Raw genomic sequence first — 14,783 nt, 5'->3', positions numbered from 1 at the left:
GTCCTAGGCCGTCGTCACAAACGACTTGTCACTTATTCATTACATCGAAGAAATTACATGTAACAATATATTTAAAACATTTAAGTTGAAAACATGACCCTGTTATGCTAGTTTCCATCACAAAAGATTTAAATCAAAAAACCTTCAAAAATCTTTGAAAATCGTTTGAAATATTCGTCGTAGAAATCCAAAATAAAGTCTTACTGTAGTCTAATTTCAAATGATGGCCTTCCATAGCGCTTCTGAAATTTATTAAGATACTACAGATTTAGAAAGATGATGGATTACTCAAATTTCAATCTGGAGGAATCAGTTGTTAGTCAGTTGTTAAAATCTATAAAAGTCATGGGCACGAATCAGGGGGCAAGAATTACCAATAGAATCTGTTTAGGTTAAAAATGTTGATGCAAATCAACATCATCCCCGGAAAAAAATATACGTCAGGTTAAAATCGCTAGCAAAAATCAAAACGCTGCAGAAGAAGGCTTCAGACACGTAAGGCTGTTATTACACTATCTAACATAGGAGAAGAAAAATGTAGTTAAATCAAACCCAGAAACTAACAGTTAACTAGATGGCCATTATCAGTAAAGCCATAGGTTAATGAACTAGTATTCAATCTTACAATATTTATTATTCGAGAGTTTTGGGGAACATACGTATAGATCCCTGTACCTATTGATCAAAATAACCTTTGACTTAAGCTAGTCCAATTAATTTTAAACGTTCTTCAAAGAGATGATTTAGATATTTTTTCATTTGCACACACTTATAAACCAATTCTTTCGATTTATTTTTCTCGAGTTCTCGGTGAACATGCCCCGCGTCGTTGTCTTGTAGGAGTGATTCTATCGCCTCAAAATCATAAATTTGAAATTTAAGGTATGTATAACTGTTCTTGAAATGTTCTTATCTTTGATCGCCTCATTGAGGATTCATTGTTCTTACAAAATAATTCTTATTAAAAGAAAATTATCAGTGAGATGCTAGGCCGCTTCAGCTAAGAAACAAAGAAAAGAGTGAATTTTAAATCTTATTTTAAAACAATATGCAAAATTTTTATTTCCAATCTAAAATAAATCAATAATAAAATTGCTCCCAAGCAACCGACTTTGTTCAAAATATCCTTGGAATGTTGCCATCCAAAAATTTCGCCCATAGTTCTATTTCATAACATTCAATCCTCTGATTTAACACAAAAATTCAAGACGTTTAGAAATTTAGACGGATTAGCGGAATTTAGGTCTACTGTCCAAGACGAGAAATTGGATTGTTTTGGTCCGAAAAAAAGGAAATTTGGCGAAAAATCGTTCGGAATTTCCCCCAAAAAGTCAAAATTCACAAATTCTCGAGAAAAGAATTAATTTCAAAGGAAATTTTCGGGGGCAGAATTTCGGTCTTGATCTTGACGAAGTGACGGAAATTGAACAAAAAATTTACCGAATGGCGGAATCCGGTGCCCCCTGAAACCACCCCCTCAAATATTTTCATAATTAAAAAGACATACACTACTTCTGATTTTACAGGCCAAGTCAATGCAAAAATTACATTGCAGTCACTTGAAAAACTTATCAGTTTAGCCTGCACGTTTTAGCGAGTTTTCCCTATTTTCGCTAAAATAAATCTCGTTAAAACACGCTGAATCGACGGATCGCTAAAATTTATCCGCGCCAAATTTGTGGTTATACTGCCTTTATACATTTTTATCAATAGGAAGGGTTTTAGTGCAAAGAAATGCTAGAAAACCAATCCAGTCAATAATGTAATACAAGCATTCGCTAAAATTTATCCAGACGAAATTTTCTGAAATCGTGATTCACTAAAATAAATCCCAAAAATCAAGATCTCTCCTAAAATTAGTCTCACCAAAATTTTTACGATTAAAGTATAATTCCATATAATAGGATTTCAAAGATCAATCGAATCCAATTCTACTTGAAATAATTCATTTACAATTTTTTTCATTTGCAAGCATCGTTCAACCATTTCTCTCGATTTATTATTTTCGAATTGTCGATGCAGTTTCGCATATTCCTTTACCAAAAACAAAATATTTGACAAATCCTCATCTTCCACATTTGTGAGGAGATTTTCTACTGCCTCAAAGTCGTGCTTTCGAAATTTCAGGTATGAACTGATTCTAATGATTAATCCATTATTATTGCGTTGATTAAAGTGATCAAATAACACTTCTGCCTCGTTGAACTTTCCTAATTTGATCAAAATCAAGGCTTCCCAAATGAGAACATCTGCATCAGTAAAAACAATGTCTCGTTTAAGTTCATCGCATGTAAGTAGTGCTTCGTTGTAATTTCCTTTCTTGTAAAGTAAAAAGCAACGCTTTTGTGTAAAGTTAAAATGAGACGATCGAGAAAAAGGTTGTCTGTGTATGTGTTCTTTCCAATTCTTCATGACTTGTTCGGCCAAATCAAAGCAACCCTTGTTGATGTATAAAGAACATTTTGCATTATAATACATCAGAAAGTCCGTGTCACTGAGATTATTTGTGTCAACGGAATTCAACAAAAATTCAACATCATTAACAGAAAGAAGCCTCGCCAATCTTAATTTAACATTATCAAATCCTTTCTTCTTGACCAGTTCATTGAATAAATTTTGAACGACATCACTGAATAACGACACTCTTCCATGTATATTATATAACTCAGCTTGCTTTAGCTTCCACTGGTAAACTTCTACAGAATGTTCTTCAAGCTCTGCCGAAAACTCTTTTTCAAAAGAAAAAATCTCATTCACATTAAGTAAACCTAATTGACTTGACGCATATATGAAATGACGATGACAACACAACAGCATATCAAAAGTTTTCACATCTCGAGACAACCTATATTGTTTTAACACAACTTTAACAAAAAGTTCAGCAAGTAGGTATAAGTTTTCCATCTTCATTCTGCCTGTGGCTATATCTAACACAAGGGAAGCATCAAAGTTGATAGCATTGAGTGCACCACTCATGATCAAACAAAAAACATGAATGTACCATAAATCCTCCTGGTCATCATTTATAACCAAATTTTCAACAGAGGCCTCAATTTTCAAAAGAACATCTTCAAGCAGTGTCAACGGACTTTCATCCTCAACAAACTGTTCTTGTTCAATACGATAGCGGATAACTTTTTGCACAAGACTGTGAATTTCTAAACATCCATTCCGCTCGTTGACCAATGAATACTGACCAAGCAGTGAGATGATTTCATTTAATTCAAATTCGTCAACTTTATCAAAATAAAAGAACGTCTTTTTGTTGATTTTTCGATTGTCCATGAAAGCCATCATTCCCAAGATCAAAAGAGCATTCTTTGATTCGACCCAAATCTTCGAAAAAGCCATATCCCAAACTGTCAACAATGTTTTGTCATATTCAGTAAAGGAATTGATTTTCATTCCCAAAACACTTTTTCTGCATGCTTCAAATTGTTCGATGTATTTGTGTAGAGGAACTTTATGTTTTTTGATGTAACAAATGGCTTGGTGAAGGGCTAAAGGTAATGATTGTAAACGATTCGCTAAAATGGAGAGATCATGTTGGCTGGCTGAAGAAAGTTCATTCTGTAAGAAGCCAATGGATTCTTGTTCTTAGTAGTGTAAATATGATAGTTCTACTCCAGCATGCTCAAAGTGAGTGACTCAATGTGTGAAAAACGACTCAATGTGTGAAAAATGACTCAATGTGTGAAAAACGACTCAATGTGTGAAAAACGACTCAATGTGTGAAAAACGACTCAATGTGTGAAAAAACGAACTCAATGTGTGAAAAACGACTCAATGTGTGAAAAACGACTCAATGTGTGAAAAACAACTCAATGTGTGAAAAACGACTCAATGTGTGAAAAACGACTCAATGTGTGAAAAACAACTCAATGTGTGAAAAACGACTCAATGTGTGAAAAATCAATGCTGAAAATGTGTCTTATTGCTGATTAATGATTTCGTATAAAAGCTTTAATCGAAGGTGAATGTTCATAGTGTCAACATCAAAGGAAAGCAGAGAGCAATGTGTGAGAAAATAATGCTGAAAATGTGTGAAATCAAATATTCCAAACAAGACAAGTGTGAAAAACGACTCAATGTGTGAAAAATAATGCTGAAAAAATGTGCTCCCACAAACCTAATTAAAGCTATGGGTAAATATTCTGTCCGTTTGAGTTTGCTCTAAGATCTGGAATACTTGGTTCACTACTAGAGGATTTCTTTACTCCCTTGGATTTATATTTTTTACGCTATCTCTCTGTTAAACAATGGCAATACCAAATCAAAAAAGAAGTTTCTCCTGTTCAGATGCTCCAAAGAAGAAACGGTGTTTCAAGAGCAGAATTTCAAGGTGGAAGAATGACCGAACCTTAAATTTCAATGTCGAAAACTACTTTGATCAAGAAGAGGAATTCTTTATCGTAACTCAAAAACTTAGTGGGCAACATACCAACTCGATCATTTTCTCTCCTGGCAAAGCTGATCTTCTCATCGCTAATGTCACTGGTTATCTTTTGGAATGGAAACGAAAGAAGTTCAAAAATGAAATGCAAAACGTGTTTTTTAAGATCATGCGAGAAAAAGTCTTGCAAGTGCGGCGAGAAATGTGCGAAGGATGTTTGGAGGACTATCCAAGTCAACTTCATCACTACTGTCTCACAACGGAGACTAAGCAATTTGTAGAAGATGCATTTTCGAATCTCCTTAAAGTGGTCGATGAAGAGGAAGCCAACGAAATTTGCAACAAGACGCTACAGATGAATGGTGAAATCAAATATTCCAAACAAGAACTCTTAGTTGATGAACAATGGGTCAGAAATTTGAAACAATTAATTTTAAAAATATTTAAAATTGTTAAATTATTTTATTACTCATAATATACCGTTACATAAAATTAGAAAAGAAATAAATAAAGCTATAAATGAAATAATCAAATTGTTGTCTTTACGTCTGTATTGATGTCTTATAGAAAAATGAATGTCATCAATATAATAAATCAGCGTGTTAAGATAATCCACGTGTTCGATTTTCTTTTGCTGGGTACAGTTCTTTACACCTTTTGCTTTCTTTGATTGAATTGAGACCAGTCTCTTTTTATCTTTGTAGTGAGCGTGATGGTACATTGAGTACATCTTCGCTTTTAACTTGATAATAATACTCTCATTCAGCAAAGCCTTAAAAGTAACTCACTTTTTTTAGTCTTACTTACATTAAGGCAGTTGAGCTTGACGAAAGCCTCAAATAACTTCAATAAAATACCTTGAAGACTTTCAAAAAGCGAACGTTCCCAAATTCATTCTTTACAATTAAAAATAAGACGTCATTGTTTTCTTTAATTGCAATTACTGATGCCTTGGTCATTTTGTTATTACAATACTCCATTTCATTTATATTTATACATTTCTTCTAGCTTTTGTTAGTGCTAACATAACATCCTTGACCTGTTACTTTTATTCTTAAACAACGTAGCTGAAACTTAAAGCATCATATATATTATCATGATGTTTCAGTAACCCTACCTTACGCTAAATGATTGACCCAAAGAATAAAAGAAATAAAATACAAGTATAATCTAATCAGAGAGCAATATATTCAGAGCTTTAATGAAAATACAAGTGTCCATTACAGAGATCGATTCGTTTCATTCTTTCATTTCATCATTTGAAAATTGAATTATTTGTCGATGAATCAAAAACCGACGTTTTTCAATGGCAAAATCCAATGCTTCCTCAAAGTCCATATCTTCTTCGTCTCTAACTCTTCGCAAAGTTTGCATGATGGCTTTATGAGTTATATTATTTTTCATTGCCCGGAGAAAAAGGATCTTGTATTTATAAATTTCATTAATTGATAAACCAGTCTCTTCGCATTCGTTGAACATAGTCTCCCAGATATTTATCGTTTCTTCATCACCTTGAGATTGTTCACTGTCACCAGAATCTTCATCATTGGACATTGACTCACTGTCTGGATAATCCTCATCTTCTTCCTCTTCAGATTCTTCAGGGTGGGCTTTTGCAACATGGCGATTGTAGTTGCTTTTTGTGGAAAAGGTCTTTTCGCAATCGTCACATTCATACATCGTCACCCTTGGTTTTAAACATTATGAAGAAATAGAATCTTTTCTTGCCAATTTATAGGTCAAATGCAAGAGGAATCCGATAAAGGGTTTCTCTTTAGGATCTTGAATTCTTCTTAAATCTTCAATTGAATACGCTCATGTCTTTTTTTTTTCTTTATTTTACAATCGATTTTGGGACTAAGCTAGCTTGATCGTATTCTACATTTCCTAGTCTATTTTATTAATTATTTTGGGACTATTACCTAATTTTTGTTTGGGATTACCTAATCCCTATTAAAGATTACCTAATCCCTCTTTGGGATTACCTAATCTAAGGCAATCCTTTTTGAGATCACCTAATCCATGTTTAAGATTACCTAATCTTTAATTGGGATTATACTGAATCCATGTTAATATGTTTTGGAGATCACCTAATCCCTCTTTAAGATTACCTAATCCTTCACTTAATCTCTCTTTGGGATTACCTAATCTCTGTTTGGGTTTACCTAATTCAAGCTAATCCTTATCTCAGATCACCTAACCCCTATTATATTATAAGATTTCCTAATCCCTCTTTGTAATTACCTGATTCAAGTAAATCTTTTAGAAATCACCCAATCCCTTTATTACTAGATTACCTAATCCCTCTTTGGGACCAACTAATCCTCATTTGAGATTATATAATCCCTTGGATTTTTTCTTCCAATTCACATCATTAACTGAAATCGCTGGGCGGGGAACGCCTCCGGCGTTCCCTGTACCAGCACTTACCAAAGTTTTTCCTTTTTGTTAAAAAGGAACGCCGACGGCGTTCCCCGCCCAGCGATTTCAGTTAATGATGTGAATTGGAAGAAAAAATCCAAGGGATCATATAATCTCAAATGAGGATTAGTTGGTCCCAAAGAGGGATTAGGTAATCTAGTAATAAAGGGATTGGGTGATTTCTAAAAGATTTACTTGAATCAGGTAATTACAAAGAGGGATTAGGAAATCTTATAATATAATAGGGGTTAGGTGATCTGAGATAAGGATTAGCTTGAATTAGGTAAACCCAAACAGAGATTAGGTAATCCCAAAGAGAGATTAAGTGAAGGATTAGGTAATCTTAAAGAGGGATTAGGTGATCTCCAAAACATATTAACATGGATTCAGTATAATCCCAATTAAAGATTAGGTAATCTTAAACATGGATTAGGTGATCTCAAAAAGGATTGCCTTAGATTAGGTAATCCCAAAGAGGGATTAGGTAATCTTTAATAGGGATTAGGTAATCCCAAACAAAAATTAGGTAATAGTCCCAAAATAATTAATAAAATAGACTAGGAAATGTAGAATACGATCAAGCTAGCTTAGTCCCAAAATCGATTGTAAAGAAAAGAAAAAAAAAGACATGAGCGTATTCAATTGAAGAAGAAGAATTCAAGATCCTAAAGAGAAACCCTTTATCGGATTCCTCTTGCATTTGACCTATAAATTGGCAAGAAAAGATTCTATTTCTTCATAATGTTTAAAACCAAGGGCGACGATGTATGAATGTGACGATTGCGAAAAGACCTTTTCCACAAAAAGCAACTACAATCGCCATGTTGCAAAAGCCCACCCTGAAGAATCTGAAGAGGAAGAAGATGAGGATTATCCAGACAGTGAGTCAATGTCCAATGATGAAGATTCTGGTGACAGTGAACAATCTCAAGGTGATGAAGAAACGATAAATATCTGGGAGACTATGTTCAACGAATGCGAAGAGACTGGTTTATCAATTAATGAAATTTATAAATACAAGATCCTTTTTCTCCGGGCAATGAAAAATAATATAACTCATAAAGCCATCATGCAAACTTTGCGAAGAGTTAGAGACGAAGAAGATATGGACTTTGAGGAAGCATTGGATTTTGCCATTGAAAAACGTCGGTTTTTGATTCATCGACAAATAATTCAATTTTCAAATGATGAAATGAAAGAATGAAACGAATCGATCTCTGTAATGGACACTTGTATTTTCATTAAAGCTCTGAATATATTGCTCTCTGATTAGATTATACTTGTATTTTATTTCTTTTATTCTTTGGGTCAATCATTTAGCGTAAGGTAGGGTTACTGAAACATCATGATAATATATATGATGCTTTAAGTTTCAGCTACGTTGTTTAAGAATAAAAGTAACAGGTCAAGGATGTTATGTTAGCACTAACAAAAGCTAGAAGAAATGTATAAATATAAATGAAATGGAGTATTGTAATAACAAAATGACCAAGGCATCAGTAATTGTGATTAAAGAAAACAATGACGTCTTATTTTTAATTGTAAAGAATGAATTTGGGAACGTTCGCTTTTTGAAAGTCTTCAAGGTATTTTATTGAAGTTATTTGAGGCTTTCGTCAAGCTCAACTGCCTTAATGTAAGTAAGACTAAAAAAAGTGAGTTACTTTTAAGGCTTTGCTGAATGAGAGTATTATTATCAAGTTAAAAGCGAAGATGTACTCAATGTACCATCACGCTCACTACAAAGATAAAAAGAGACTGGTCTCAATTCAATCAAAGAAAGCAAAAGGTGTAAAGAACTGTACCCAACAAAAGAAAATCGAACACGTGGATTATCTTAACACGCTGATTTATTATATTGACGACATTCATTTTTCTATAAGACATCAATACAGACGTAAAGACAACAATTTGATTATTTCATTTATAGCTTTATTTATTTCTTTTCTAATTTCATGTAACGGTATATTATGAGTAATAAAATAATTTAACAATTTAAATATTTTAAAATTAATTGTTTCAAATTTCTGACCCATTGTTCATCAACTAAGAGTTCTTGTTTGGAATATTTGATTTCACCATTCATCTGTAGCGTCTTGTTGCAAATTTCGTTGGCTTCCTCTTCATCGACCACTTTAAGGAGATTCGAAAATGCATCTTCTACAAATTGCTTAGTCTCCGTTGTGAGACAGTAGTGATGAAGTTGACTTGGATAGTCCTCCAAACATCCTTCGCACACATTTCTCGCCGCACTTGCAAGACTTTTTCTCGCATGATCTTAAAAAAACACGTTTTGCATTTCATTTTTGAACTTCTTTCGTTTCCATTCCAAAAGATAACCAGTGACATTAGCGATGAGAAGATCAGCTTTGCCAGGAGAGAAAATGATCGAGTTGGTATGTTGCCCACTAAGTTTTTGAGTTACGATAAAGAATTCCTCTTCTTGATCAAAGTAGTTTTCGACATTGAAATTTAAGGTTCGGTCATTCTTCCACCTTGAAATTCTGCTCTTGAAACACCGTTTCTTCTTTGGAGCATCTGAACAGGAGAAACTTCTTTTTTGATTTGGTGTTGCCATTGTTTAACAGAGAGATAGCGTAAAAAATATAAATCCAAGGGAGTAAAGAAATCCTCTAGTAGTGAACCAAGTATTCCAGATCTTAGAGCAAACTCAAACGGACAGAATATTTACCCATAGCTTTAATTAGGTTTGTGGGAGCACATTTTTTCAGCATTATTTTTCACACATTGAGTCGTTTTTCACACTTGTCTTGTTTGGAATATTTGATTTCACACATTTTCAGCATTATTTTCTCACACATTGCTCTCTGCTTTCCTTTGATGTTGACACTATGAACATTCACCTTCGATTAAAGCTTTTATACGAAATCATTAATCAGCAATAAGACACATTTTCAGCATTATTTTTCACACATTGAGTCGTTTTTCACACATTGAGTTGTTTTTCACACATTGAGTCGTTTTTCACACATTGAGTCGTTTTTCACACATTGAGTTGTTTTTCACACATTGAGTCGTTTTTCACACATTGAGTCGTTTTTCACACATTGAGTCATTTTTCACACATTGAGTCGTTTTTCACACATTGAGTCGTTTTTCACACATTGAGTTGTTTTTCACACATTGAGTCGTTTTTCACACATTGAGTCGTTTTTCACACATTGAGTCATTTTTCACACATTGAGTCGTTTTTCACACATTGAGTCACTCACTTTGAGCATGCTGGAGTAGAACTATCATATTTACACTACTGTTCTTGGAAACATGGAACAGCAATTTGAATCAAACCATAATCTTTCCAATCCCTTCTTTGAGATATCAACAATAAGCTGATTTTTTCTCTCACATGTCGAATGAATGAAGTGACGTCTTTTGTGACCTCAGTGACGTCATCCAATACAATCAGCGATTTTTTGGAGCCTTCAAAAATCTTAGAGAGGAAAATGAAAGCAAGAGTTTCCATCGAAGGTTCATCAGGTATTAGTTGTTTACAACCAATTGCACACAAAATCTCGCTCAAAGATTTCTTGAGGCTGACAGCAGAAATCCAAAATATCTTCTGATATTCATCCTTGTGTATTTGAACGAACTTTGCAGCGGTTTGTGTTTTCCCCACACCTCCTATTTCACTCAAAGCAACTGCTTGATTTTGTTGAAGTTTCAAGTGAATGGATTTAATCAAATTTTCTCGTCCAAAGAAGATGGAAACAGGCTCTGGCAAGTTCCAATGTGTCCTTGTTAGGTCTGGAAGGAATGCAAATAAATATTTTTTAAGGTTCAAAAGAGCAACAAGTGACACTCTGTATACCTGATATTCTCGAAATAGTGAAGGAAACCCGCTTTACGCCGGTTTTTGGCTGTTGCAGCAATTTTTAAGGAGTTCCTTACGGGATTAAAGATGATTTCTTAGGAAACCCAACGATGCTAAGCTTTGGGCATCTCCATGATAAAGAAATTATCAAGTAAGTAAGACACATTGATAGCAGTATTAATACGCATCTATGTACAAAAAATAGAAAAAACTAATAATAAATTGTCGAGAAAATTCTGACAATTTTTTTTCCGTGACACTTCAGGATCTGGCAACTGGGAGAATTCTTTTTCGAAATTCGGGCTCCGCCAAATTTTGGGAATTACCATTTCAAATCATTGTGCGAAAAATCAGAAAAATCTAATGAGCTCATCCCGAGAAAAGCTTATAACAGACGGACGGACTAACTTAACATGGTTAATTTATAGGACCTCCCTAAAGTTATATCCAACAAAGAAGGTCATTTCTTTTTGAATGGATTGATTGATTGAATTCGTAAAGGTTTACCGGTATGGATAGTAAAAATGAGAATCATAACTAAAACTTTACCCTTTACAGATTTTGATTCCATTGATAGCTGGTCAACTTTGTTGCTCAATTCTATTAAAAAGAACAAGATACTTATTTCAATAATAAACAAGACGATTTGGTATAGTGTTTGATTATTCATCGATGAAATAATCAAATTAAACAACCAGGAAGTACTAGGGTTGAAGAATGTCAAAAGTATGTAAAACCGGAGCTGCGAAAACCGGCCCTAACAGAGAATAAAGTTACCCTTAGAGAGACAAGGCGAAAAAGTGACTCTTAGAACCCTAATTTTTCGCATTTTTTTGAAAAGTAATTTTTTAGCATTTAGACCATAACTTTTTATCTAGTTGACTAAATTTAACAAATGCCCCCTCAAAATTTAATTTTATCAATCCTTTTTCCAATGCATGATGCTTTCAAAGTTCATAGAACTCGAGAAGATTCACTTCAAAGAGGGGGACTTTTTTCTGGGACAGTCGGTAGAACTCGAGAAAATTTCATTGAAACGTGGAGTTAACAATTTTGAGAATTTCGAGCAGGTTGACCAATATTTATTGATTTCCATTTCTTATAAACCAGACTCGCACAATTGATACATTTTCCAATCGATAATTTAACGGTGATTGATCCTATTCTAAAATCTTGAATATTAATATTGATCGAAATATGAATTGAACTTGCAACCGTTAAACAATCGATCTGTAGATCATCTTAGAGCCAATCGTTGAATAATCGATCAATTGAATGCAATAGACGTTTTGCTAATTAGGATACCATTTAAACCTAGTTATATTGGCGACGAAAACATTACGTAATGACTCCACACAATAGCCTTATAGTAAACTGTTAGATCAACTTTTTAGCGCTTGATTTGTATATATTGATTTTTCTATACCAGTGCCAGAAAGTAAATACACAATCTCTAGGTTATTTGATATTCTTAGACTTTGTAACCTAGTGTTTTTATGTGTACTTTAAGGCTTATCGCGCGGACACTTAGTTTCAAGAAACACTGTAAGATAAAAATTAAACACAAAGAAATTGAACTACTATCGGGCTATCGTGTGGAGTCATTACAGTATGTGGCCCCAAAACGTCGATCAAATTTAAAATTTCTCTCAAATCTAGAGGAAAAGAGGTTTTACAAAAATTTTTGCTGCATGAAAAACTTTAACATCTCTACTTTATTTCCCGGAAGTTCTTTTTCAAAATTTTCAATTTCAACAATATTTTTCAATCGCTAAGATAGGTGGCTTTTTTCTAGTGGCTTTTTTTTAGCATTTTCTCGAGATATCTTTAACCCTATTAGCCCCAGGGGGGGGGTAGAATCTACCACGCTGGAGTTCTTTTTTGAATATCTCTGAGAAAAATTTTTCAAACGACTTGAAACTTTCTGACTTTTGACAAAATCTAATTAAAAGTACTTGTGCAAAATTTTAGGGTCATAGGTTGTTCAGATCAGGTTTTATGACTTTATTGTGAAACATGACATAAAACCCAGCTAAAATCGCTTAAAACTCAAAATTTAAAAGTACTGATAACTTCTGAACTATTTATTCAATCATTTTCAAATTTTAACACGTGATAGGCATTGACAATATAAATTTGAAAAGCTGAAAAAAAAATTTGAAAATGATGACATAATCATTTATGACGTCATCAAATTTTGAAAATTTTACTCATCTTCAGCATAGATTTTAAGAGAAAGTCTTTATTGAAATTTCAAAACCGGCAATGATGTTAAGGAACAACCTCTTATCTTTCTGAATCTTTAAACAGAATCTAATTATCTTTTTTGGTTCGATTGTAATAGCCATTTTTGTAAACCATATATTTGGGCTTTTTTCCAACAGGTGGAAATTTTGTGATGACGTCATCGGTTTTTGAATGACGTAATCAATTTTTTTTTTCTTCCTGGAAATTTGTTTAATGATGGAGAACATCTGTACCAAATTTCATGACCATAGCTCTTCTAGATCAAAAATAATCGAGGGTGGTAGATTCTACCCCCCCCCTCTGGGGATACCAAAGTCAAAAAAGCTTGGGGCCAATAGGGTTAAGTTATGAATACAAAATTTTGACCATGTAGTTTGGGAATGTGATTTAGAGGGTTTTGGACATAGATATGCTTGATAAAATTTTTACAGTATACACCTGGTTGTCAAAAACACAGGTTTGGGGCCCAAAACGTAGGTGTAGTTAAAATCAAATTATTATACCCAGTGGTAATTGGGGGGGGGCTATGAACATATTTGTGTTTACCCTTAAATTTACGACCCGATGGATATAAAATTTATGATTCTTATGAAATATTTCATGATTTTCGATATTGCAAAGTCCAAAGTGAAAATTTAGAAAATTTCAAAATGACAATTTTTATCTAACAACCTCTTAATCAAGTTTCTGAAAACCAATCTCTTTTGAAAATAGTTCCATTCATGTATGGAATAAGCTGTGAAAATTTTAGAAAAAAAGCTTAATAAAAGGAGGCCAAGCCTTGGGTCCCGTGAGATCTTTTCTACAACCTAGCCATTTTTAGTCTATTCAAAAGAACAGTGTATTACAAGATATTTTGAGAGGGAGGACGCGGATCAGGCCCGAGAAAACTTTTTATGACCAAAATAGTGACACCATAGGCAAGGGAAAATGAGGGGTATAGAAATAGTTTATTTTCAAAAGTCAAAATAAACGAAAATGATTGGTACTATCTGATAGAGCATGAAACTCTGAGCAAAAAATTGTATTACAACAACTTTCTGACTAAAACCATGAACTTCTAACGACTGGACGGAGAGCTCCTCATATATGCGCGTAGTTTTCATTGTTTCAAATAAATATGATGATAAGAATGATGACGTTCTGTTCACGTGATATTGCGTCAGAAAAAGTCGAGGTCTCGATAACCCAGTTGTTGTGATTTTTATGAATGTCGGGCAAAAAACAATCTTTTTCGAAAGCACTCTCCCAATCTTGACAATATCTATTGGAAATCTTTTAAATACAGATTCACATCCAAATATAAAGGTAGGAGTTGGATATTGATTTCTTTTTTCTATGAAATGAGAGGGAAAAGTATGTTGTTGGAATGAGAATGCTGACAGGCTGATGAGGTTTCTTCATACTGACTCTCTAACTAAAATTATTAAATTTTTTTTGATTTTCACAAATCTTCCCTCTTATACATTACTGATAGTACAGGAAACAATTTAGCAAATGTGCTTTCGAAGAACTACTACCCTACTACCTTCACTGTCCTTCACTCAAATGTATAGAAAATTAAATATAGCTATACCTTTTTTATACCTTGTCAAAATTGCTTTTTTTAAAGAAAGTACATTTTTTTACATTTTTAGGATTCTCATTCTGTGGTGTCAACAATAGAAAATGGTTATATCCACGACTAACATTTATTCATTGAACGAGATTTGTATGTATTGTATGAGGAGCAGATGAGAGACACTGATGTCAAGAAATGAATTACATGTATTTACGATAAATCATACGTTATATGATGTTTGACGTTACTCCCCAGCTGGATTGATCTAAATCAATGTCGTTAATCAACTGGTCAAATTCTAATAAAAAGCAAAGCTTTTAAGAAAGTTT

At 33.5% G+C, this 14,783-nt stretch overlaps 1 protein-coding gene across 1 annotated transcript in view; it reads right to left on the bottom strand.

Moving 5' to 3' along the window:
* LOC136819467 (uncharacterized) overlaps positions 1-11,278 on the bottom strand; it is a 29,511-nt gene extending 18,233 nt beyond the window's left edge. Inside the window, exon 1 of the mRNA XM_067075690.1 lies at positions 11,196-11,278. The gene's annotated coding sequence lies outside the window, so the exon portion shown is untranslated. The remainder of the gene's footprint in view (positions 1-11,195) is intronic.
* Positions 11,279-14,783: the final 3,505 nt, after the last annotated feature.

The sequence above is a fragment of the Clytia hemisphaerica genome, unplaced genomic scaffold (assembly GCF_902728285.1).
Source record: "Clytia hemisphaerica strain Z4C2 unplaced genomic scaffold, Clytia hemisphaerica genome assembly, whole genome shotgun sequence".
NCBI lineage: Eukaryota > Metazoa > Cnidaria > Hydrozoa > Leptothecata > Clytiidae > Clytia > Clytia hemisphaerica.
The sequence above is the reverse complement of the archived record's forward strand: the minus strand, read 5'-3'. Positions and strand labels throughout refer to the sequence as shown.